Source organism: Budorcas taxicolor, chromosome X (genome assembly GCF_023091745.1).
Source record: "Budorcas taxicolor isolate Tak-1 chromosome X, Takin1.1, whole genome shotgun sequence".
NCBI classification, from domain to species: domain Eukaryota; kingdom Metazoa; phylum Chordata; class Mammalia; order Artiodactyla; family Bovidae; genus Budorcas; species Budorcas taxicolor.
In genome coordinates, this window is record NC_068935.1 from 36,261,592 (window position 1) to 36,285,706 (window position 24,115).

At 37.9% G+C, this 24,115-nt stretch overlaps 1 pseudogene; it reads right to left on the reverse strand.

The window, feature by feature from the left end:
* Positions 1-15,204: 15,204 nt before the first annotated feature.
* Positions 15,205-16,192, reverse strand: LOC128069728 (histone-lysine N-methyltransferase SETMAR-like; annotated as a pseudogene).
* Positions 16,193-24,115: the final 7,923 nt, after the last annotated feature.

Below are 24,115 nucleotides of genomic sequence, written 5' to 3' on the forward strand. Positions count from 1 at the left end.
CCATTATATGGGCAGTGGTTGCTGTGGTGGCAAGTTATGGAGATATTTAGTGATATGGACCTACAGGTGATTTTTTGGGGAGATGATGACAGTACTTTGCTGTGCTTTGCTGGAGCAGCCATGAAGAGATACACCACGCCCAAGGTAAGAGAAACCCAAGTAAGATGGTAGGTGTTGCAAGAGGGCATCAGAGGGCAGACACACTGAAACCATAATCACAGAAAACTAGTCAATCTAATCACACTAGGACCACAGCCTTGTCTAACTCAATGAAACCAAGCCATGCCTGCAGGGCAACCCAAGATGGGCAGGTCATGGTGGAGAGGTCTGACAGAATGTGGTCCACTGGAGAAGGGAATGGCAAACCACTTCAGTATTCTTGCCTTGAGAACCCCATGAACAGTATGAAAAGGCAAAAAGATAGGATACTGAAGGAGGAACTCCCCAGGTCAGTAGGTGCCCAATATGCTACTGGAGATCAGTGGAGAAATAACTCCAGAAAGAATGAAGGGATGGAGCCAAAGCAAAATCAGTACCCAGCTGTGGATGTGACTGGTGATAGAAGCAAGGTCCGATGCTGTAAAGAGCAGTATTGCATAGGAACCTGGAATGTCAGGTCCATGAATCAAGGCAAATTGGAAGTGGTCAAACAAGAGATGGCAAGAGTGAATGTTGACATTCTAGGAATCAGCGAACTAAAATGGACTGGAATGGGTGAATTTAACTCAGATGACCATTATATCTACTACTGTGGGCAGGAATCCCTCAGAAGAAATGGAGTAGCCATCATGGTCAACAAAAGAGTCCGAAATGCAGTACTTGGATGCAGTCTCAAAAACAACAGAATGATCTCTGTTCGTCTCTAAGGCAAACCATTCAGTATCACAGTAATTCAAGTCTATGCCCCAACCAGTAACACCTAAGAAGCTGAAGTTCAACAGTTCTATGAAGACCTACAAGACCATTTAGAACTAACAACCAAAAAAGATGTCCTTTTCATTATAGGGGACTGGAATGCAAAAGTAGGAAGTCAAGAAACACCTGGAGTAACAGGCAAATTTGGCCTTGGAATGTGGAATGAAGCAGGGCAAAGGCTAATAGAGTTTTGCCAAGAAAATGCACTGGTCATAGGAGACACCCTCTTCCAACAACACAAGAGAAGACTCTACACATGGACATCACCAGATGGTCAACACTGAAATCAGATTGATTATATTCTTTGCAGACAAAGATGGAGAAACTCTATACAGTCAACAAAAACAAGACCAGGAGCTGACTGTGGCTCTCAGATCATGAACTACTTACTGAAAAATTCAGACTTCAACTGAGGAAAGTAAAAAGAAAACCACTAGACCATTCAGGTAAGACCTAAATCAAATCCCTTATGATTATACAGTGGAAGTGAGAAATAGATTTAAGGGCCTAGATCTGATAGATAGAGTGCCTGATGAACTATGGAATGAGGTTCGTGACATTGTACAGGAGACAGGAATCAAGACCATCCCCATGGAAAAGAAATGCAAAAAAGCAAAATGGCTGTCTGGGGAGGCCTTACAAATAGCTGTGAAAAGAAGAGAGGTGAAAAGCCAAGGAGAACAGGAAAGATATAAGCATGTGAATGCAGAGTTCCAAAGAATAGCAAGAAGAGATAAGAAAGTCTTCTTCAGCGATCAATGCAAAGAAATAGAGGAAAAGAACAGAATGGGAAAGACTAGAGATCTCTTCAAGAAAATTAGAGATACCAAGGGAAAATTTCATGCAAAGATGGGCTCCATAAACGACAGAAATGGTATGGACCTAACAGAAGCAGAAGATATTAAGAAGAGGTGGCAAGAATACACAGAAGAACTGTACAGAAAAGATCTTCACAACCCAGATAATCATGATGATGTGATCACTCATCTAGAGCCAGACATCCTGGAATGTGAAGTCAAGTGGGCCTTAGGATGCATCACTATGAACAAAGCTAGTGGAGGTGATGGAATTCCAGTTGAGCTGTTTCAAATCCTGAAAGATGATGCTGTGAAAGTGCTGCACTCAATATGCCAGCAAATTTGGAAAACTCAGCAGTGGCCACAGGACTGGAAAAGGTCAGTTTTCATTCCAATCCCAAAGAAAGGCAATGCCAAAGAATGCTCAAACTACTGCACAATTGCACTCATCTCACATGCTAGTAAAGTAATGCTCAAAATTCTCCAAGCCAGGTTTCAGCAATACATGAACTGTGAACTTCCTGATGTTCAAGCTGGTTTTAGAAAAGGCAGAGGAATCAGAGATCAAATTGCCAACATCTGCTGGATCATGGAAAAAGCAAGAGAGTTCCAGAAAAACATCTATTTCTGCTTTATTGACTATGCCAAAGCCTTTGACTGTGTGGCTCACAATAAACTGTGGAAAATTCTGAGAAAGATGTGAATACCAGACCACCTAACCTGCCTCTTGAGAAACCTATATTCAGGTCAGGAAGCAACAGTTAGAACTGGACATGGAACAACAGACTGGTTCCAAATAGGAAAAGGAGTATGTCAAGGCTGTATACTGTCACCCTGCTTATTTAACTTCTATGCAGAGTACATCATGAGAAATGCTGGGCTCGAAGAAACACAAGCTGGAATCAAGATTGCTGGGAGAAATATCAATAACCTCAGATATGCAGATGACACCACCCTTATGGCAGAAAGTGAAGAGGAACTAGAAAGCCTCTTGATGAAAGTGAAAGAGGAGAGTGAAAAAGTTGGCTTAAAGCTCAACATTCAGAAAACGAAGATCATGGCATCTGGTCCCATCACTTCATGGGAAATAGATGGGGAAACAGTGGAAACAGTGTCAGACTTTATCTTTTTGGGCTCCAAAATCAATTCAGATGGTGATTGCAGCCATGAAATTAAAAGATGCTTACTCCTTGGAAGAAAAGTTATGACCAAGCTAGATAGTATGTTCAAAAGCAGAGACATTACTTTGCCGACTAAGGTCCCTCTAGTCAAGGCTATGGTTTTTCCAGTGGTCATGTATGGATGTGAGAGTTGGACTGTGAAGAGGGCTGAGTGCCGAAGAATCGATGCTTTTGACCTGTGGTTTTGGAGAAGACTCTTGAGAGTCCCTTGGACTGCAAGGAGATCCAACCAGTCCAGTCTAAAGGAGATCAGCCCTGGGATTTCTTTGGAAGAAATGATGCTAAAGCTGAAGCTCCAGTACTTTGGCCACCTCTTGCAAAGAGTTGACTCATTGGAAAAGACGCTGAGGCTGGGAGGGATTGAGGGCAGGAGGAGAAGAGGACGACCGAGGATGAGATGGCTGGATGGCATCACAGACTCGATGGACGTCGAGTCTGAGTGAACTCCGGGAGATGGTGATGAACAGGGAGGCCTGGCGTGCTGCGATTCATGGGGTCGCAAAGAGTCAGACATGACCGAGTGACTGAACTTAACTGATGACAGTACAGAATTCTTTTCACCAAATCTAGATTTATTAGTTTCCTATCACTGCTGTAATAAAATACCACAAACTTAGAGACTTAAGTACACACAAATGTATTCTTTTATATTGTGGATGTAAGATGTCTTAGGCTTCTCAGGTGGCACTTGTGGTAAGGAACCTGCCTGCCAGTTCAGGAGCTGCAGGAGACTTGAGTTCGATTCCTGGATTGGAAAGATTCACTGGAAGAGGAAATGGCAACCCACTCCAGTATTTTGCCCTCAAGCATCCTATGGACAGAGGAACCTTGTGGGCCATAGTCCATGGGGTTGCAGAGAGTCAGACAGGACTGTAACTACTTAGCAAGAAATCTTAAAATCAAGGTGTCTATGGGGCTGTGTGCCTTTTGAAGGCTCTAGGGGAGAATCCATTTCCTTCTCTTTTTCAGCTTGTAGAGGCCACCCACATTCCTAGGCTTATGCCCCTCTTCTCTGTCTTCAAAGCATATCACTGTGACCTGTGCTTCCATTACTACATCTCTTTTTTTCTGCCTTTGACTCTCTTGCTTTCCTCTTATAAAGACCCCTGTAATTACATTGGGCCCACCTAAATAATGCAGGATAATCTCTCCATCTTAGGATCTTCAATTTAATTACATCTGAAAAATCCCCTCTGCTATGTAAGGTAACACATCTATAGGTTCTAGAGATTAGGACATGGATATCTTTGCATGCTCAGTCACTTCAGTCATGTCCAACTCTTTGAGACCCCATGGACTGTGGCCCGCCAGGTTCCTCTGTCCATGGGATTCTCAGGGGCAAAATACTGGAGTGTAGTGGATTGTCATTTCCTTCTCCAGTGGATCTTCCTGACCCAGGGATCAAACTCACATCTGCATTGGAAGGTGGATTCTTTACTATTGAACTACCAGAGAAGCCCAATAGTGCTCATAGACATTATTAAACTTGCCCAACCTTATATAGCTAAAAAGTGGTACAGCCAGGACTCAAATCCAGGTATCACTTACTCTAAAGCCCATGCAGTTTCTCATTTCCCACTCTGCCTCTTCAGTTTTGCTAAGTTTACTTTCTTCATTTCCTGGCCCCTGTGTGTACCTAAACTTTGACCAGAAATGTCTCAACTGGGTGCCTTTGGTCACATGTAGCTAGATCTGGGCAATTTCATCATTACCACTGCAAGTACAGCTCACTTTAACTCCAGAAGTTTTATTAAGCATCAACATATGCCCCTACCCTGTGCAAAGTCCATGCCTCACTGATGGTGATGACTCATTTGGGCCATATTGATATTGTCAGTGAATTAGACTGTAGCTGTATCATTTCATGGTTATCTCCCAGGATAAAAGGGAGCAGATACCTCAAACAGTTCACTGAAACAGTCTTACCTTGTTAGTAGGAAATTGCCAAGTTTCCCAAGGTCCTTTAACTTGGAAATCTATCACCTCTAAGAGATGAGAGATGGTTTTCTGCATTTTTTTAACCATTCAAAAGATAGTCCTTGAGATAAGTAGTGTCCCTGGGCCTGTGGTGGTGGATGACTGTGGATAATAGAAGGCTGGTTAATGCAAAAGTAACATGACTATATTTAAAATGTCCCTTATATTTCCTTTAATAGTATGTGGCTTCATCTTTTCAGGGACAGAGGGAGGTCAAACCCGAAAATGATAGTCATGGTGACATTAATCTGACTGTGTTATTGGCTAATTAATACTTTATTCTTTAAGAGCCTCCCCCAACCCAGTTCTTTTTTTTTCCTTTTTTTTTTTCCTTTTTAGTCATACCACATAGCTTGCAGGATCTTAGTTCCTTGACCAGGGATCAAACCCAGGTCCCCAGCAGTGGAAGCACAGAATCCTAATCACATGGGAAGCCCCACAACCCCAGTTCTTTAACCATCCCATCTCAGTTTTCCTGAAACCCCTCCTCCCCCACCATTTCATACAGCAAATCACTCAGATGCTATATCTATTCTCTAAGCTCAAACTGATTGCTTCTGTGTCCCATTTCCCAACAAGGCTCTATTCCTTATAGATTATAATAACTGTGTACCAATTTATTAAATATATAGCATTGTTACTCTTTCCAGCTAGTAACTTTCATTGTTGCAAGTAGGGGGAGGGATGAGGTAGACAGAGAGAGGGAGAGAGAGAGCATGTTAGATTTTTAAAGCTTTCACTCCATTCCTGAAAAAAAATTTCCCTTTCCTCCCAAATCTAATTTTCTTCTAGAATTCATGTCACTTTTTTTTCATCTTCCAAGTACCAAGCAGTCTCAATAACTCTTTTTCTCCCTGTTCATTAAAAGCTACTTTGTCTTATTGATTCTTTGATTCAGTTTTACACTTTTTAAAACTTTAATATATGTCAGGCACTGTGCCAAGTTCTAGAGAAACAAAATCAGACAAACCCCATAACCAGAAGGAGTTTTTAGGTTAAGAAGAAATTGACATGTTAACAGAATATTTTGGTATACTATAGTATGGACAAATATGCATAAAATAGAGTTCATGAAGAGCTTACTCTTCATTTTGATGGATGAATAGAAGTTAATTGGACAAAATAATTGAGAGGTTTCATTTCCTTAATGATGTCTTTAGCTTGCTGACTACCTTTTCCAGGTTTATGGCCCTACCCTGGTCCAGACCATCAACTCAATCTCAAACAGTTTACTGAAACAGTCTCCCAGCCAGTCTTCATGTTTCCTTTCTGGTATCCTAACTTTTTTTCTATCCACTGACTCTCCTCCATCTTACACCTTGCTAACAGATTAATCTTTATCTATTTGCAAAAATAAGGTGTAATTTCTCAAGCTTCTAGACATGTTCTCACCTCTGTATTTTGATCACAAATATCTTGTTCAGAATGCCTTCCTCTAATACCCAGGCAGATATAAGCCTTACTCCTCCAAAAACTAGCTCAAGCCTCATACACCCATTATAGAATCTACCTGGTCCACCTGATCCATCTATGATCACAGCTTTATCCAGTAGGCTTCTGTCATTTAGCATTTAGCATAAGTAATCTTCTACTGCACTTACTTTTCATGTACAGTTCCAGTCTTTCCGGTTAATAATCCCCTTTAAACAGAGAGTACCTCTTACATCCCTTCATATCTCTGCTGTTTAAATAGCTCAGAAGATTTTTTTTTTTTTTATGATGATGATAATGAGTCAGCTGTGTTGTCCATACAGGTGAGATATGTGGAAAAAAACTCTTGGAATTCCTCATTTCACACCATGTAGTGTGGGACACTCAGATTGCTTACATGAAGGGCCAAGGTAAAAGCTTTCTTGGAGATAAATTAAGCCAGAGGTACAAGCCCCAAATCACTGCACATGGTGACTGCAATCATGAAATGCTCCCTGGAAGAAAAGCTATGATAAGCCTAGACAACATATTAAAAAGCAGAGACATTGCTTTGCCAACAAAGGTCCATATAGTCAAAGCTGTGGTTTTTCTGGTAGTCATGTATGGATGTGATAATTGGACCATAAAGCAGACTAAACACTGAAGAATTTATGCTCTTGAACTGTGGTATTGGAGAAGACTCTTGTGAGGCCCTTGGACTGCAAGGAGATCAAACCAGTCAATCCTAAAGGAAATCAACCCTGAATATTCATTGGAAAGACTGATGCTGAAGCTGAAGTGCCAATGTTTTGGGCACCTGATGTGAAGAGCTGACTCATTAGAAAAGACTCTGATGCTGGGAAAGGTTGAAGGCAGGAGGAGAAGGGGACAACAGAGGATGAGGTGGTTGGATGGCATTACCGACTCAATGGACATGAGTTTGAGCAAGCTCTGGGAGATGGTGAAGGACAGGAAAGCCTGGAGTGCTGCAGTCCATGGGGTCGCAAAGAGTTGGATATGACTAAGCTACTGAACAACAACAACACAAATCCAAAATCTTGCAGAGGCAATGGAGGAAACATAATCAGGGTGGAGATGAGTCCATATTTATGTTTTTAACAAATATTTATACAGTGATTTTTGTGTGAGCATTATTTTAATTGCTTTACAAATATTAAGCTATTTAATTCTCACTACAACCCTACCAGTACTATTCCTACTTTCAGATGAGACTGACAAGGGACAGAGAGGTTAAGTCATTTTTCCCATAGTCACATAATTTGTAAGTGGCAGACCTTGAATTTCAACTCAAGTACTCTGACTCTCAGGATTTCTATTCTTAACCATTGCGTGATGTTGATTTTCCTAAAAGAGACCAGTTGTGATCAGTGGTGAACCAGAGTGAGTATAATGAATCAAAAGACATTTAAATTTATTCTAAAGAAAATTGTGAACCAGAAAAAACATGCCTGTGGGCTAGGTCAACCAGAGTGCTATGAGTTTACAACTCCTGGATTGAGTCCAATAATGATAGGAAAAAGTGTATTTGTAATGTCACATATTCTGAGACAGCAAAAAGCATCCCTTATTATGTCCTCTTTGCCTTGACATCAGCTCATATACCTGTTATGGGAATTTGTCAAAGAAAAGGAAATATCAGCATTTGCTGTCATCACTTTATATGTTTAGGTTTGCAGATTCAACTTTCAAGAGATTTATGAACTTCTCAAAGGAACTAATGGGTCTTCTGCATTTGCTCCCATAGCATTATGCTTATACATTTACCAAGTTTTTTATCAAATGTCACATTTTCTCCTATTTTAAATACAGAATTTTCTACTTTTTCTTAGCACAATAGATTCTTTCTTTCTCTCCAGATACTTACTTGTAGATTTTAACAGCTTCTAACAGTTTTAATGGGCTTCCCTGGTGGGCTCAGAGGTTAAAGCGTCTGCCTGCAATGCGGGAGACCTGGGTTTGATCCCTGGGTCGGGAAGATCCCCTGGAGAAGGAAATAGCAGCCCACTCCAGTATTCTTGCCTGGAGAATCCCATGGATGGAGGAGCCTGGTGGGCTACAGTCCATGGGGTCACAAAGAGTTGGACACGACTGAGCGACTTCACTCACTCCACTCCTTCTGGTGGCTCAGTAATAAAGAATCCACCTGCCAATGCAAGAGACATGAATTCAATCCCTGGGTGGGGAAGATCCCTTGGAGAAGGAAATGGTGACCCACTCCAGTATTCTTGCCTGGAGAATCCTATGGACAGAGGAGCCTGGTGGGCTACAGTTCATAAAGTCTCAAAAGAGTGAGACATGACAGGACTTAGCAACTAAACAACAACAGCTTTAATGTGTCTCAATTTAAAATATACTTAGCAAGTCCCCACCGGTTTCTAACTTTTATAATTTCCCATAATAGGACACCATCTTTTCTATTTTCCCTAGATACAAGGTCAGACTCCTACCAGTCCAAGACTTTCAAAAGCAGCATAATCTGAATCTTTGAAAATTTTGATAGCTTTATTTGAATATTTATTTTGTTCATATTTGAAAGAATAAATGTAAATATGTGGTATATATGGGAAATTTTAGAAGTTTAAAGAAAAACATAGCAAGTAGAAAATTACAGTCACAAACTCAAATATTTTTATAGGAATATAACATTCTTGATTTCTCTACTGAAATTCACCTAGCTTTTAACTTGCATTTCAACTTTCTGCAGTAGACTTAATCCTACACTATAAGGTATCTTAAGTATTTCTCATTTCAAATTCAGTCCTTTATGAGTCTTCTCACTCAACTATTCCTTCTTCCAAATTGTCATTTCTTTTGGGTGTGAGAGTCAGCTCTCTATTCTTATTGTCCTTGGCTGAAGTGTAAATAGCTTGTCTAGACTGGTCTTATATTTCCACTTATCTTGCATTCAGCCCTGATGTGCTTACTTGTGTAATTCCCTTAATGTGGGCAATGCACAGTAATGATTTGGAGGTAGGACGAGTGGGGGAATCTGAAGCCTGGCCGTAATCTCAGACTGACTGAACTCCATTTATAGCTCATGTAGACAAGTCGAGTTGCTGAGAATCAGTCAAGTTCACTAGCTTCAGACTTCACTGTCCCATCTGCATCTTGTTACTCAGTTCCCTGTCCATGTGCTATGATGACACCCTGGCAGACATACCATTTCACAATTCTTAGTCACCTTCCATGCTCCATTAGACACACAGAAACCCTTTCTGTTTCCTACACTTACCTCAGAAGCCAATGAAGATTTCAGAGGACGTGGCAATGGGTCAAATTCCTTTCTTCATAAACATACTTCACTACCATTTCTACTCCAATGCAGCCATTGTATTGGTCACCTGGGGGCAAACTTAGAGGCTACCTCCTCCAAAATATGCAGTTGATAAGCAGATAATATTTAGAATTCAAAGACTAGAGATCTCTTCAAGAAAATTAGAGATACCAAGGGAACATTTCATGCAAAAATGGGCACAATAAAGGACAGAAATGGTATAGACCTAACAGAAGCAGAAGATATTAAGAAGAGGTGGCAAGAATACACTGAAAAACTATACAAAATGGTTTTCATGACCTAGATAACCACGGTGATGTGATCACTCACCTAGAGCCAGACATCCTGGAATGTAAAATCAAGTGGGCCTTAGGAAGCACCACTACAAACAAAGCTTGTGAAGGTGATGAAATTCCAGTTGAGCTATTTCAAATCCTAAAAGATGATGCTGTGAAAGTGCCACACTCAATATGCTAGCAAATTTGGAAAAGTCAACAGGGGCCACAGGACCAGAAAATTTCAGTTTTCATTCCAATCCCAAAGAAAGGCAATGCCAAAACTGTTTAAACTACCGCACAATTGCACTCATCTCACACGCTAGCAAAGTAATGCTCAAAATTCTCCAAGCCATGCTTCAACAGTTGGTGAAGTGTGAACTTCCAGATGTTCAAGCTGGATTTAGAAAAGGCAGAGGAACAGAGATAAAATTTCCAACATCTGCTGGATCATGGAAAAAGCAAGAGAGTCCCATAAAAACACCTATTTCTGCCTTATTGACTATGCCAAAGCCTTTGACTGTGTGGATCACAACAAACTGTGGAAAATTCTTCAAGAGATGGGAATACCAGACCACTTGACCTGCCTCCTGAGAAATCTGTGTGCAGGTCAAGAAGCAACAGTTAGAACTGGACATGGAACAACAGACTGGTTCCAAATCGGGAAAGGAATATGCCAAAGAGGTATATTGTCACCCTGCTTATTTAACTTATATGCAGAGTACATCATGTAAAATGCTGGGCTGCATGAAGCACAAGCTGGAATCAAGATTGCTGGGAGATATATCAATAACCTCAGATATGCAGATGACACCACCCTTATGGCAGAAAGCAAAGAGGAACTAAAGAACCTTTTGATGAAAGTGAAATAGGAGAGTGAAAAAGCTGGCTTGAAACTCAACACTCAAAAAATGAAGATCATGGCATGTGGTCCCATCACCCCATGGCAAATAGATGGAGAAACAATGGAAACAGTGACAGACTTTACTTTTTAAGGGGCTCCCAAATCACTGAAGATGGTGACTGTAGCCATGAAATTAAAAGATGTTTGCTCCTTGTAAGAAAAACTATGACCAACCTAGACAGCATATTAAAAAACAGAGACATTACTTTGCCAACAAAGGGCCGTCTAGTCAAAGCTATGGTTTTTCCAATAGTCATTTATGGATGTGAGAGTTGGAGTATAAAGAAAGCTGTGTGCCGAAGAATTGATACTTTTGAACTGTGGTGTTGGAGAAAACTCTTGAGAGTCCCTTGGACTGCATGGAGATTGAACCAGTCAATCCTAAAGCAAATCAGTCCTGACTATTCATTGGAAGGACTGATGCTGAAGCTGAAACTCCAATACTTTGGTCGCCTCATTCAAAGAACTGACTCATTTGAAAAGACTCTGATGCTGGGAAAGACTGAGAGCAGGAGGAGAAGGGGACAACAGAGGAAGAGATGGTTGGATGGCATCACCAACTCAATGGACATGAGTTTGAGTAAACTCTGGGTGTTGGTGATGAACTGGGAAGCCTGGCATGCTGCAGTCCATGGTGTTGCAAAGAGTCAGACATGACTCAGTGACTGAACTGAACTGAACTGAATCTCTTTGAATTTTTTTCTTTAAATCTTCATCCGCATTTCAGTGGATTTTGACCTGGGTAGCTGATCAGGAAGCACTGTCCCACATGAGCAGCTGGAGTCTTCCTCTCCAAATGTCTCTCCCAGTACATAAAGGATTCTTCTGTCCTGTTTTTGTGGGTGGAAAATTGCTCTGATGTCATTACAAATTCTTCTCTACTGGATGGTTTATGATATCAGCCCTTGGTCCTCTAGTCTTTGTTCTTGATATGAAAAGGCAAGGTTTTAGAGTTTGAAAATATTACTTTTTTTCCTCTCAGGTACCTCACTCTAGCAAATCAAAGTTTCTTTGACTTTTAAAGTCTCTTCCTAGTTAAAGAATGGTTTTGGTCACTGCCTCTTGTACAATGTTACCTCTGTCCACATTTCTTCAGAGCACTTTACAATTTTATTTTGATACTCAAATGTAAAACATATTGACTCATTATGTTGGCTCATTTTTTTTCTCCCATCCCCAGGATAATAAGCTTCAATGCTGATGTCTAATTTTAATTGCAGAATGTACTGTAGGATAAAAAGGAATTATCAAGAAGGAAAACAAGCATCAATTAATACTTTAAAACACTGTGCTTTATAAGGAAATAAAAATCACTTGTAATCTCTGGAAAACATTGATAATATTTTAGTGCCTTTCCTCTTGCTCTTTTTTATGCATAGAAAAATATGTAATATATATTTATGTATAGATGTGCTCTATGGTATGCTCCTGGTTTTGGGACTCATATGATATATTTAGATATTCTCTGCCGAGCTGATGATCAAGTATAAATTTTCTGGCTGAGTTATTGTGTTTTTGGCATATTTCCCCAAAGCTATGTAGACCATTTCTTGTCATGGGTATGAGAGTAAACATTCCCCTCCTGATAGCAGTTATTATCTTGTGACCCACAAAAGTGAACATCATAGAAATTTGGCAGATGAGTTGAAGCTACAGTTTGCTCAAGGCCTCTGGTGGTTAGTCCAAACTATCCGGGGGGTAGCGGTAGACAGTACGTGCTACATTAATAGGTGAGACCTTGATTTTTCTCTCTCTCGTCCTGCTTACTGACTGAGATTGTGTTGGCCCCACTTTCAGGTGGTTTGGGGATTTTTTTTCCTCTAGCTATGAGAAAGGCAATACCTTTTCTTTTTCTCCTTTCCTCAGTTCATTTGTCCTTTTAACTTTGTTCCTTCCTCCTGAAGTCTCCTCTTCTTTGTTTCTTCTGAGTCTGTTAGTCTTCTGTTAGGTATTTGCAAGTCCCAGGTCACTGTAAATATCTGTCTCTCTCCTTGTAAATTGTTTGTCTCCAATGTGGGTTGTCAGTGAGAACTGTTCTGTTGGGTAGAGAGAGAGAGAGTGGTGAGTGATGAGTCCTAAAACTGGAGGAAGGAAAGGGGGAGGAAGAATGTCAGGGTGATCCTCCACACTGGGTTGCAATCTGCTATTTGATATTTTTATATTCTTGGGAGAGCAAAATGAAAATTAAAAAAAGCACATCTTACAGAGGGAGAATTTTTTTTCCTTCCCAAATCCTTCATTGGATCTACATAGGAAGGGAGTTGCTCCCTTGCCTGCATAACTGGTCTTCTTGTAGTAAAAACCATTCATCCCTTTCTCAATTTAGATCGCATTACAAAGCTTTTTTCCATTAACTGGACACTCAAAGGCATGACTGAGTTATCCTTTCTTTTTTCTTACAATCATACAGTAAGCATTTTATGGTGAGGTTTTTTAAAACATAGTTTAAGAATATCAGCATATTACTCCATTATGTTTAGGTACCGTAATGTGCTTAATTTTTACTCTAATGTTTAATATTTAGGTTGTATCTATGTTTTGGTATTATAAAATTTACAAAGATAAACTACAATGTTAAGTTTTGTGCACATGTCTATTTCCCTAGGATGATGTCCTGAGAAATAAAATTAGAAGCTAAAAGATAGAACTTAGTTTTTCTAATATTTTAAATTGAAAAGCAATTGTGATTTTAAATTATAAAAGTAATAAAAACCAGAAACTTAAAAAGGAAGTGTACAAAATAGAAACTGTAACTCATTTATGACATCTCACCCCTTAGAGATCATAAGTTTTTTCAGATTAATGTATATTTTTAGTATGAACAATTAGTGCTTTTTTTATTATTGTCTATTGCTATCCTGAAAGATCAACTATTTAAAAGTCTCACTAAAGTTGATAAAAGGGCCAATTTCACTGTATACTCATCAACTGTTAAGTATTCTGTTTATCAATATTCACATTTGATGAGCAAATTGATTTTGAGTGGTTTTTACATTAACAATACCAAGTATATGTATTGTACACACATACATATTACAAATATGTTCTCTACTTTGTAATTAAAATTTGAGGTGTTTTATTATATAGTTTTTACATTTCTATGTAGTCATATTTATCAACCATTTCCTTTATGATTTATTTTTTCTTTTATATTTAAAAACTTTTCTTTCTTCCATGAGCAGATAAATATTCACTTGTATTTTCTCACCATAATTTTTAAGGTTTAAATATCTTGATATACTTTAAATTAAGATATATTGCAAACATAAGAAAAATACATTACTTTAATATAACAAGCACCAATGAATAAACCATTCAGATTTAACAGATGCTAGCATTTTGTCATGCTTAACTATTTTTTGTAAAGAGAAGCAGTTATAGCTATAGCTAAAGACCCTCCTTCATATTTTTCATCTCCCTACCTCTGCTGAAATTTTTGCATATAATCGTCCTGCATGCTTTTGTATTTTTCTACATTTATTTACAACTATACGTACTATGAAATATTGTTTAGTGGGATTTAAAATTTGACCTGAATAGAATCATTTCCAACTGACTTTCATCATACAACATTATACTTTTAGGATCTACCCAGATGGATGCCTATATTTCTAGGTTACACATTTTTACTACTTTATCATATACAGTTGCATAAAATTGGAGTTCTTTTTGTAAATTGCCTGTTCACATCACTTATGTATTTTTATTGCATTGTTGGCCTTTTAAAAATTATGGATTTGTTGGGATTCTTTATATATTCTTGACCCATATCCTTTGTGTATTATACATGTAGTAAATATCTATTCCAGATCTAATATTTCTTTTAAGTTTATGAGGTTTTATGACATACACAGGTTTTTAATATTCATGTACCATATTTATGAACTGGGTCTTCCCTAGTGGCTCAGATGGTAAAGATTCTGCCTGCAGTGAGAGACCTGTGTTCGATTCCTGGATCAGCAAAATCTCCTGGAGAAGGGAATAACTATTCACTCTAGTATTCTTGCCTTGGGAATTCCATGGACAGAGGAGCCTGGTGGGCTACAGTCAATGGGGTTGCTAAACATTGGACACGACCAAGCAACTCACACTTGATATTTATCAATTATTGACTTTAAGGCTTGTATTATTTTATATTTTGTTCAAAAAATAATATGCTAATTCAGTGATGTGAAAATATTTTCCATGCTCTAAAAAAATTTTAAGTTTCTGTTTTCAAATTTAGATACTTGATTTACATGGAATTATTTTTCTGTATGATGTGGATAGGATTTTCATTGACTTATTCCAAATAAATAACAAGCTGTCACAGCTCCAATTTTTGAATAGGGCATTCTGCCCACACTGAGTAGTAATGCAATTTCTGTCATATATTAGGTTGGTGCAAACATAATTGTGGTTTCAGACCGTGAATTTTAAATCATTACAACTAGGCTCAAACACATCTTTATTAGTCAAAATAGGGACCATTACAATCAACATATTTTTGCCAATGAGAAATAAGTTTACTCCCGTAGCATAAAAACCCATGCTTTGGAATTCTATGAATGCTGGAAAGCATTTTCTGCCTCCTCCTGGTTTGGAAGTCTTTTCCCTGCAACAAGTTTTTGAGATGCTTGAAGAAATGATAATCAGTTGTCGAGAGATTGAGTGAATATGGTGGATGAGGCGAAACTTCATAGCCCAATTCATTGAACTGTTAAAGCATTGGTTTGTGCCATGTGTGGTTGGGAGAAGAATTGGGCCCTTTCTGTTGACCAATACTGGCTGCAGGTGTTGCAGTTTTTGGTGCATCTCAGAGATTTGCTGAGCATACTTCTCAGATGTAATGGTTTTACCAGGATTCAGAAAGCTGTAGTGGATCAAACAGTGACCGTGACCTTTCTTTGATGCAAGTTTGGCTTTGGGAAGTGCTTTGGAACTTCTTCTCGGTCCAGCCACTGAGAAGGTCATAGCTAGTTGTCATATAAAATCCACTTGTCACACGTCACAATCTGATTGAGAAATGGTTCATTGTTGCATAGAGTGAGAGAAGCTGACACTTCAAAATGATGATATTTTTGATTTGCTGTCAGCTCATGAGACACCCCCTGATTGAGCTTTTTCACCTTTCCAGTTTGCTTCAGATGCCAAGTGACTGTAGAATGGTCTACGTTGAGTTCTTCAACAACTTCTTGCATAGTTGTAAGAGGATCAGCTTTGATGATGACTCTCAGTTGGTCATTGTCAACTTCCAATGGCTGGCCACTGCACTCCTCATCTTCAAGGCTCTTGTCTTTGCAAAACTTCTTGAACTACCACTGCAGTGTATATTCGTTATCAATTCTTGGGCCAAATGCATTGTTGATGTTGCCAGTTGTCTCTGCTGCTTTATGACCCATTTTGAACTCAAATAAGAAAATAGCTCAGATTTACTTTTTGTCTAACATCATTCCCATAGTCTAAAATAAATATAAAATAAACATCAAGTAATAAGTCATTAGCAAAATAACATAAAATGAGAAAGGCACATTAAAATGATGTACAGCATAACCACATTTATTAAGAATGTAATCCAATATCAAATGGCAAATTTCAATGATTCAAAAACTGAAATTACTTTTGTACCAACCTAAAGAGGAGAGTGAAAAAGTTGGCTTAAAGCTCTATATTCAGAAAACTAAGATCATGGCATCTGGTCCCATCGCTTCATGGCAGATAGATGGGGAAACAGTGGAAACAGTGTCATACTTCATTTTTGGGGGCTCCAAAATCACTGCCGATGGTGACTGCAGCCATGAAATTAAAAGACGCTTACTCCTTGGAAGGAAAGTTATAACCAACCTAGATAGCATATTCAAAAGCAGAGACATTACTTTGCCAACAAAGGTCCGTCTAGTCAAGGCTATGGTTTTTCCAGTGGTCATGTATGGATGTGAGAGTTGGACTGTGAAGAAAGCTGAGTGCCAAAGAATTGATGCTTTTGAACTGTGGTGTTGGAGAAGACTCTTGAGATTCCCTTGGACTGCAAGGAGATCCAACCAGTCCATTCTAAGGGAGATCAGCCCTGGGTGTTCTTTGGAAGGAATGATGCTAAAGCTGAAACTCCAGTACTTTGACTACCTCATGCGAAGAGTTGACTCATTGGAAAAGACTCTGATGCTCGGAGGGATTGGGGGCAGGAGGAGAAGGGGACGACCCAGGATGAGATGGCTGGATGGCATCACCGACTCAATGGACATGAGTTTGAGTGAACTCTGGGAGTTGGAGATGGACAGGTAGGCCTGGTGTGCTGCAATTCATGGGGTCACAAAGTGTCTGACAACACTGAGTAACTGTACTGAACTGAACTTAATATCAATTTGTCATATAGATATTACTATCAATCTTTTCTAGTTGGACGACAGAGGATGAGATGGTTAGATGGCATCACTGACTCAATGAGCATGAATTTGAGCAAGCTCTGGGAGATGGTGAAGGACAGGGAAGCCTGGTGTGCTGCAGTCCATGGGGTCACAGAATTGGACATGACTTAGAGACTGAACAATAATATTCTGTTCCACTATTTTATTTGTGCATCCTTGATTCAACAACCACTGTGTTCATTACTATAGCTTGATGATGACTCTTGGTATACGGTAGCAAAAGTTCTCTCTTTTTAAAAATAATTCTTTGATGTTTTCTTGACTTTCTTTTAGGCCTTTTTTGTCATCAAATGAATTTCAGAATCATCCTGTCCATTTCTGTGAAATATCCTTTTGGAAATTAACTTGGAATTCCAGTGACTTTATTGATTAACTTGGGAACAAAATTGTGACCTTTAAAATATTTTCTCCCAACTAATGAGCATGATACAACTCTCTATCTTTAATAGCATTGTTTCCCGTGAATGATAGCATTTGAAGTTCTTCATGGTCAGTCTGAAGCTTTTAATTTATTTTCCTTGTCTTTGTGAACCAGATAAGAATTTTGTTACAAGCTTAATAGAAGCTTAGGTTCATTCTTACCATTTTCTCAACTTTAAAGGAATACTGTATTTTCATTATTTTCCCAGTAACTAACATGTGTGCTGTTGGTTTGGACTTGTTAAGGAAGATCCCATATATTTGTAGTTTGCTAAAAGTTGTTTCATTCTTGAGTGGGCTTTGTATTTTCTTAAAAATATTCTATATCTACATTATATGTTTTTCCCCCTTTGATCTGTTAAAATGATGTTTAATAGTGCTAGATTTTCTAGTATTGAAAGATCTCTGATTCCTGGATTAAGCCACACCTTGTCATCATGTGCTTTTAATGCATGTTTGATTTGGCTTGCCAATAGTTTGTTTAAAATTTGTGCACCTATATTATAAATGAAATTGAGTTTTTTCTAGTACTGTCCAAGTTGAGATTTTACATTATGTTTATATTTGCCTCAAACAGTGACTTAGTGAGCTTTGCTTATTTATTGTTTTATTTACTAGTTCAGTGATTCCTAGATGTACATTTGGATTACTTGGGGAATTATTGTTTTTTTGTGTATAGAATAATGATGCTCAGGAGTTTGCACTTATAACAATAAATCAGGATCTCTGGAGGTGAAGAATTCAGGTATCAGTATTGTAAAATGCTCCCCAGGTAATCTTATTGTGAAACCATGTTTAAGAACCAAAGCTCTAGAAAAATTCGTATATAACAACTGTTTTTAAAGGGCATTGGAAAGAAAATATTTGCTCTGTAAAATTTAGGTAAAAATTGTCTGTGAAATGGTTTGTCCTTATGATTTTCTGTGTACATTTAAAATTTTGTATTCAGTTTCTTTACCTGTTATATACATATATCCAGGTTTTACTCTCTTATTTCTTAAGTCAGTTTGGTCATTGTTTCTCAGAAAATTCATTTTATACATTTTCAAATTTATTGGCATAAAATTGGTCTTGAAATTTCCATATGAATTTTTAGTTTCCAGTATATCTCTAATTATATCCCAGCTTCTCATTTCTTATATTTTTAGCATGCCTTTTCTCTCTCTTTTTTAAATGATTCTATTTGTTATGTGGTTTCCATATTTTACTAGTCTTTACAAAAACTGAGCCTTTGATTTGTTGATCCTCTCTTCTGTTTTGTTTATTTATCATTTTAATTGGAATATAGCTTATTTACAATGTTGCGTTAGTTTCAGGTATAAAGCAAAGTGAATCAGTTATACGTATACATATCCATTATTTTTTAGATCCTTTTCCTATGTAGTCCATTACAGAGTATTGAGTAGATTTCCCTGTGCTATATGGTAGGTTCTTACTAGTTATCTATTTTATATATAGTAATGGATAACTAGTAAGAACCTACCATGACCTGACTCTTGAAAAACCTGTATGCAGGTCAGGAAGCAACAGTTAGAACTGGACATGCAACAACAGACTGGTTCCAAACAGGAAAAGGAGTACTTCAAGGCTGTATATTGTCACCCTGCTTATTTAACTTATGTGCAGAGAACATCATGAGAAAAGCTGGACTGGAAGAAGCACAAGCTGGAATCAAGATTGCTGGGAGAAATATCAATAACCTCAGATATGCAGATGACACCACCGTTATGGCAGAAAGTGAAGAAGAACTAAAAAGCCTCTTGATGAAAGTGAAAGAGGAGAGTTAAAAAGTTGGCTTAAAGCTCAACATTCAGACAACGATCATGGCATCTGGTCCCATCACTTCATGGGGAAACAGTGGAAACAGTGTCAGACTTTATTTTTGGGGCTCCAAAATCACTGCAGATGGTGATTGCAGCCATGAAATTAAAAGACGCTTACTCCTTAGAAGAAAAGTTATGACCAACCTAGATAGCATATTCAAAAGCAGAAACATTACTTTGCCGACTAAGGTCCGTCTAGTCAAGGCTATGGTTTTTCTAGTCGTCATGTATGGATGTGAGAGTTGGACTGTGAAGAAAGTTGAGCGCCGAAGAATTGATGCTTTTGAACTGTAGTGTTGGAGAAGACTCTTGAGAATCCCTTTGACTGCAAGGAGATCCAACCAGTGTGAGGAGAGTCAAAAAGAGATAGATAAATATTGCATTCTAACACATAAATATGGAAACTAGAAAAGTGGTATTGAAGAATTTATTTACAGGGTACTTTGGCCACCTCATGCAAAGAGTTGACTCATTGGAAAAGACTCTGATGCTGGGAGGGATTGGAGGCAGGAGGAGAAGGGGATGACAGACGATGAGATGGCTTGATGGCATCACTGACTCGATGGACGTGAGTCTGAGTGAACTCCGGGAGTTGGTGATGCACAGGGAGGCCTGCCGTGTTGCGATTCATGAGATCACAAAGAATGAGACACAACTGAGCGGCTGAACTGAACTGAATGTGTTTATGTCAATCCCAATCTCCCAATTTATCCATCTGGCCCCTATCCCCTGGTAACCATAAATCTGTTTTCTACATCTATTAACCTACTTCTTTTTGTAACTAAGTTCACTTATACCCTTTTTTAGATTACACATATAAGTGGTATCATATGATATTTGTCTTTCTGTGTCTGACTTCACTCAGTATAACAATCTCTATGTCCATCCATATTGCTGAAAATGGCATTTTTTGTTCTTTTTTATGACTGAGTAATATTCCTTTGTATATATGTACCACATCTTCTTCATCTATTCCTCTGTTGATGGACCTTTAGGCTGCTTCCATGCCCTGGCTATTGTAAATGGCTGCAGTGAATATTGGGGTGCATGGACCTTTCTGAACTATGGTTTTCTCTGGGTATATGCTAGGAGTGGGATTGCTAGATCATATGGTAGTTCTTTTTTCAGTTTTCTAAGGAACTCCCATACTATTCTCTATAGTGGCTATACCAATTTACAGTCCTATCAACAGTGTAGATAGGTTCTCTTTTCTCCATACCCTTTCCAACAATTATTGTTTGTAGATTTTTTTGATGATGGCCATTCTAACTATGAAAGGTTGTTGCTAAACCATGAAAGATGCCAGGATTCTTGGCCTCCGGAGGAGAAGGATTCAATCCAGGGCCGGAGACAAGGCTTGATCACTCAGAGCTTTTATGTAATAAAGTTTTATTAAAGCATAAAAGAGCTAGAGAAAGCTTCTGACATAGACATCAGAAGCGGGCAGTAAGAATACCCCCCTGCTAGTCTTTAGCTGGATGTTATATAGCTGCTAGCAGTCTGCTAATTAAAGCAAAGAAATGTCTCAAAACTCAGAGAATGGCACCAGGCCCCTCACCCACAGCATACATTTTGAGATAGTATTGGCACCAGGTGAGTCATCCTGGGCCATAAAACAATCGACAAGAATCTTGAAGAAAGGCAGATTTTGATACAAATATATAGTTTCATTAACATAGATTAGGATGGATGTATGAGTATAACATAATGGTTTGTCAAGTCGGTTTTGAGCCTTTAGGGGGAACTGAGTTGAAGATGGAGACTGGGGTAAATACATAGTACATTAACATAGCTTAAGATAAATATTTCCATAAGAAAAATGCATTGGTTAGCTCAAGGTTTGAGAAAGTTAAGTTCACGTGGAACCAGGTGTCATTATGGCAACACAGAATTTTAAGAGAAACCTCTTTTTAAATTTGTTTAGAGAAGGGGGTGGGGAAAGTAACACTAGTTTGTTTCTTCCTGCCTCTTAACAGAGAGAGAAAAAAGGTCTGACACTTGCAGCCTATTTCCTCCGTTTGGAGACCCCCTGGCCTTCCTGTCTGTTACCCTCACAACTAGTGTGAAGTGCTATGTGATTTTAGTTTTAATTTGCATTTCTCTAAGCATTAGAAAAAATAATAATTCTCTAATAATTAGAGTGATGAAAATAAAACTACAATAATATTAATAATCAGATACTACTTTTTACTAATAAAACTAATAATAAGGGGTCAGACACAGCTTAGCAATGAAAAACAACAATTATAATTAGTGATGTTTAACATCTTTTCATATATTTTGTGGCCATCTGTATATCTTTGAAGATATGTCTATTTAGATATTCAGCCCATTTATTGATTTTGTTGTTTGCTTTTTTGATATTGAGCTGCATGAGCTGTTTATATATTTTGGAGATTAATCTTTTTTTAGTTGCTTCATTTGAAAATATTTTCTCCAAATCTAAGGATTGTCTTTTTGTTTTATTTGTTCTTCCCTTTGCTCTACAAAAGCTTTTAAGTTTAATTGGATTTCATTTGTTTATTTCCATTAATCTAGGAAGCGGGTCAAAAAAGATCTTGCTGAGATTTATGCCAAAGAGTGTTCTGCCTGTTTTCTTGTAAGAGTTTTATAGTGTGTGGCCTTACATTTAGGTTTTTAATCCATTTTGAATTTATTTTTGTGTATGGTGTTATGGAGTGTTCTAATTTCATTCTTTAAATGTAACTATCCAGTTTTCCCACCACCATATTGAAGAGACTGTCTTTTCTCCATTGTATGTTCTTACCTCCTTTCTCGTAGAATAGTTGACCATAGGTGCATGGGTTTATCTCTGGACTTTCTGTCCTTTTCCACTGATCTATATTTCTGTTTTTGTACCAGTACAATATGGGGTTTTGATAACTTTGTAGTATAGTCTGAATTCAGAGCCTAATTACTCCAACTCTGTTTTCCTTTCTCATATTGCTTCAGCTATTTGCAGTCTTTGTGTTTCCATACAAGTTTTCATCTCATCTTTTGTGAATATATTCTTTTATGTACTTCAGTAAAGTTGTACATGTTTGTTATATATATTTGACATTACTGTTTATTACTAAAATTTGTTATTATTTTGAGTTTCTATCTTCTAGATTAAAAAAAATAAGTCTAAGCAAGATATTCAGGGACTTCCCTGGTGGTCCAGCAGTTGAGACTTGGTACTTCCCCCGCAGGGGGCATGAGTTCAATCCCTGATCAGGTAACTAAGATCCTACATGCCATGTATTGTGGCCAAAAATTTTTGTAAAACTTTAAAAATAAATTTAAAAAAATGATAGTCACATGGCAAAACCCATTAATAGTACAAAAATACGTGCAATGAGAAGTATAGCTTCTTCATTTTCCATATCTCTAGTCCCCTAGTGTGATTTTAGAATTCAATTTTCTTCCTTACATAAAATGGGGCATCTTACTAATTTTGGCTTAAGCACACAGGATCTTGTTCATTCTATGCTTTAAGAACTTGAGTAGTAGGTATTCTGGAGCTAATGTGACTCAGAGAAGCCATCATGGATCCAGGCTTCTTTTATTTTTCTACCTTACTGCATGAAGCATGTAGATATGCTTTTTTTATACCTGTCAACTCATTAAACCTCCAGCCTCAAGTTCATGTTCCAGGCAGGATCAAAGAGAAAAGAACATGGCAGTCAACTAAGTCTGTCCCCTTAAAAAAAATTTCTTGTAAGCAACATCTAGCAAATTTTACTTATATCTAGTTTGCCAGAATTAGGCCCTTATGTCTAGCCAAAACTGAAGGGAGCTTTGGGAAAGTGTATGCTCTCTACTGGATATATTGCTTCCCCAAATAAAAATGTACTTTTGCTCATAGGAAAGAAATGTAGATATATTGATAAGCAGCTAGTAGTGCTTGCAGCTAGCAGTCCTAATACCTGCCACTGTTAACAGTTTTAGGGTTTGTTCACAAATTTTATGTATATAAGGACATATTTCTTCTATAGTTCAAACTATTGTTTACCTTGAATTTCTCATGACTACTCCATTTCCTGAGTTCTTGCATGTTAAAAATGGTTTTCAGTTACCTTTATATTTGAAAAATAGCTGACATGGGCATAACATTCTTGAGTCACATTCCCTTTCTCTGAGGATTCTCTCAATATTGTTCTACTATATTTTAGTAGGAAGCTTAAGACTAGCCTAAATTCTTATTCCCATTTATAAGTTGTTACTTTGTGTGGATGTCTATTGGATTCTTTCTTTGATTTTGAAGATAGGTGCCTTTTATAACTAAATTATTAAGTGGGTGGACTTTATGAATATAATAATCAATTTTATTTATTTAAAGCACTGTCTTCTTCAGGCATTAATAAAACATTTTAATATATAAAAAACTCAATCTAATCTAAATAAAAACTTTAACATTCAATTTATTTTCTACCACCAGCTTAGGCCCTGACTATGTTTGGAAATTTGGATTGGAAAAGGGGTCACTCTAAACCTTTTGGATGGAGTAGAGAGAAAGGATAAAATGTTTAAATCAATCAGTTAGTCATTTAATCAGTCTCACACATTAAATGCCAATAGCCCCTAACCCTATCCAGTTATTGTGACACTCTAAAAAACCATTGCACATTTACCTGTGACCTTTGGCAGTGAATATTTTCAACATTCAGCAATATCTAGAGACAATTTTTATTATTCTAACTGGGGAGGCCAAGGATGCTAGTAAACATCCTAG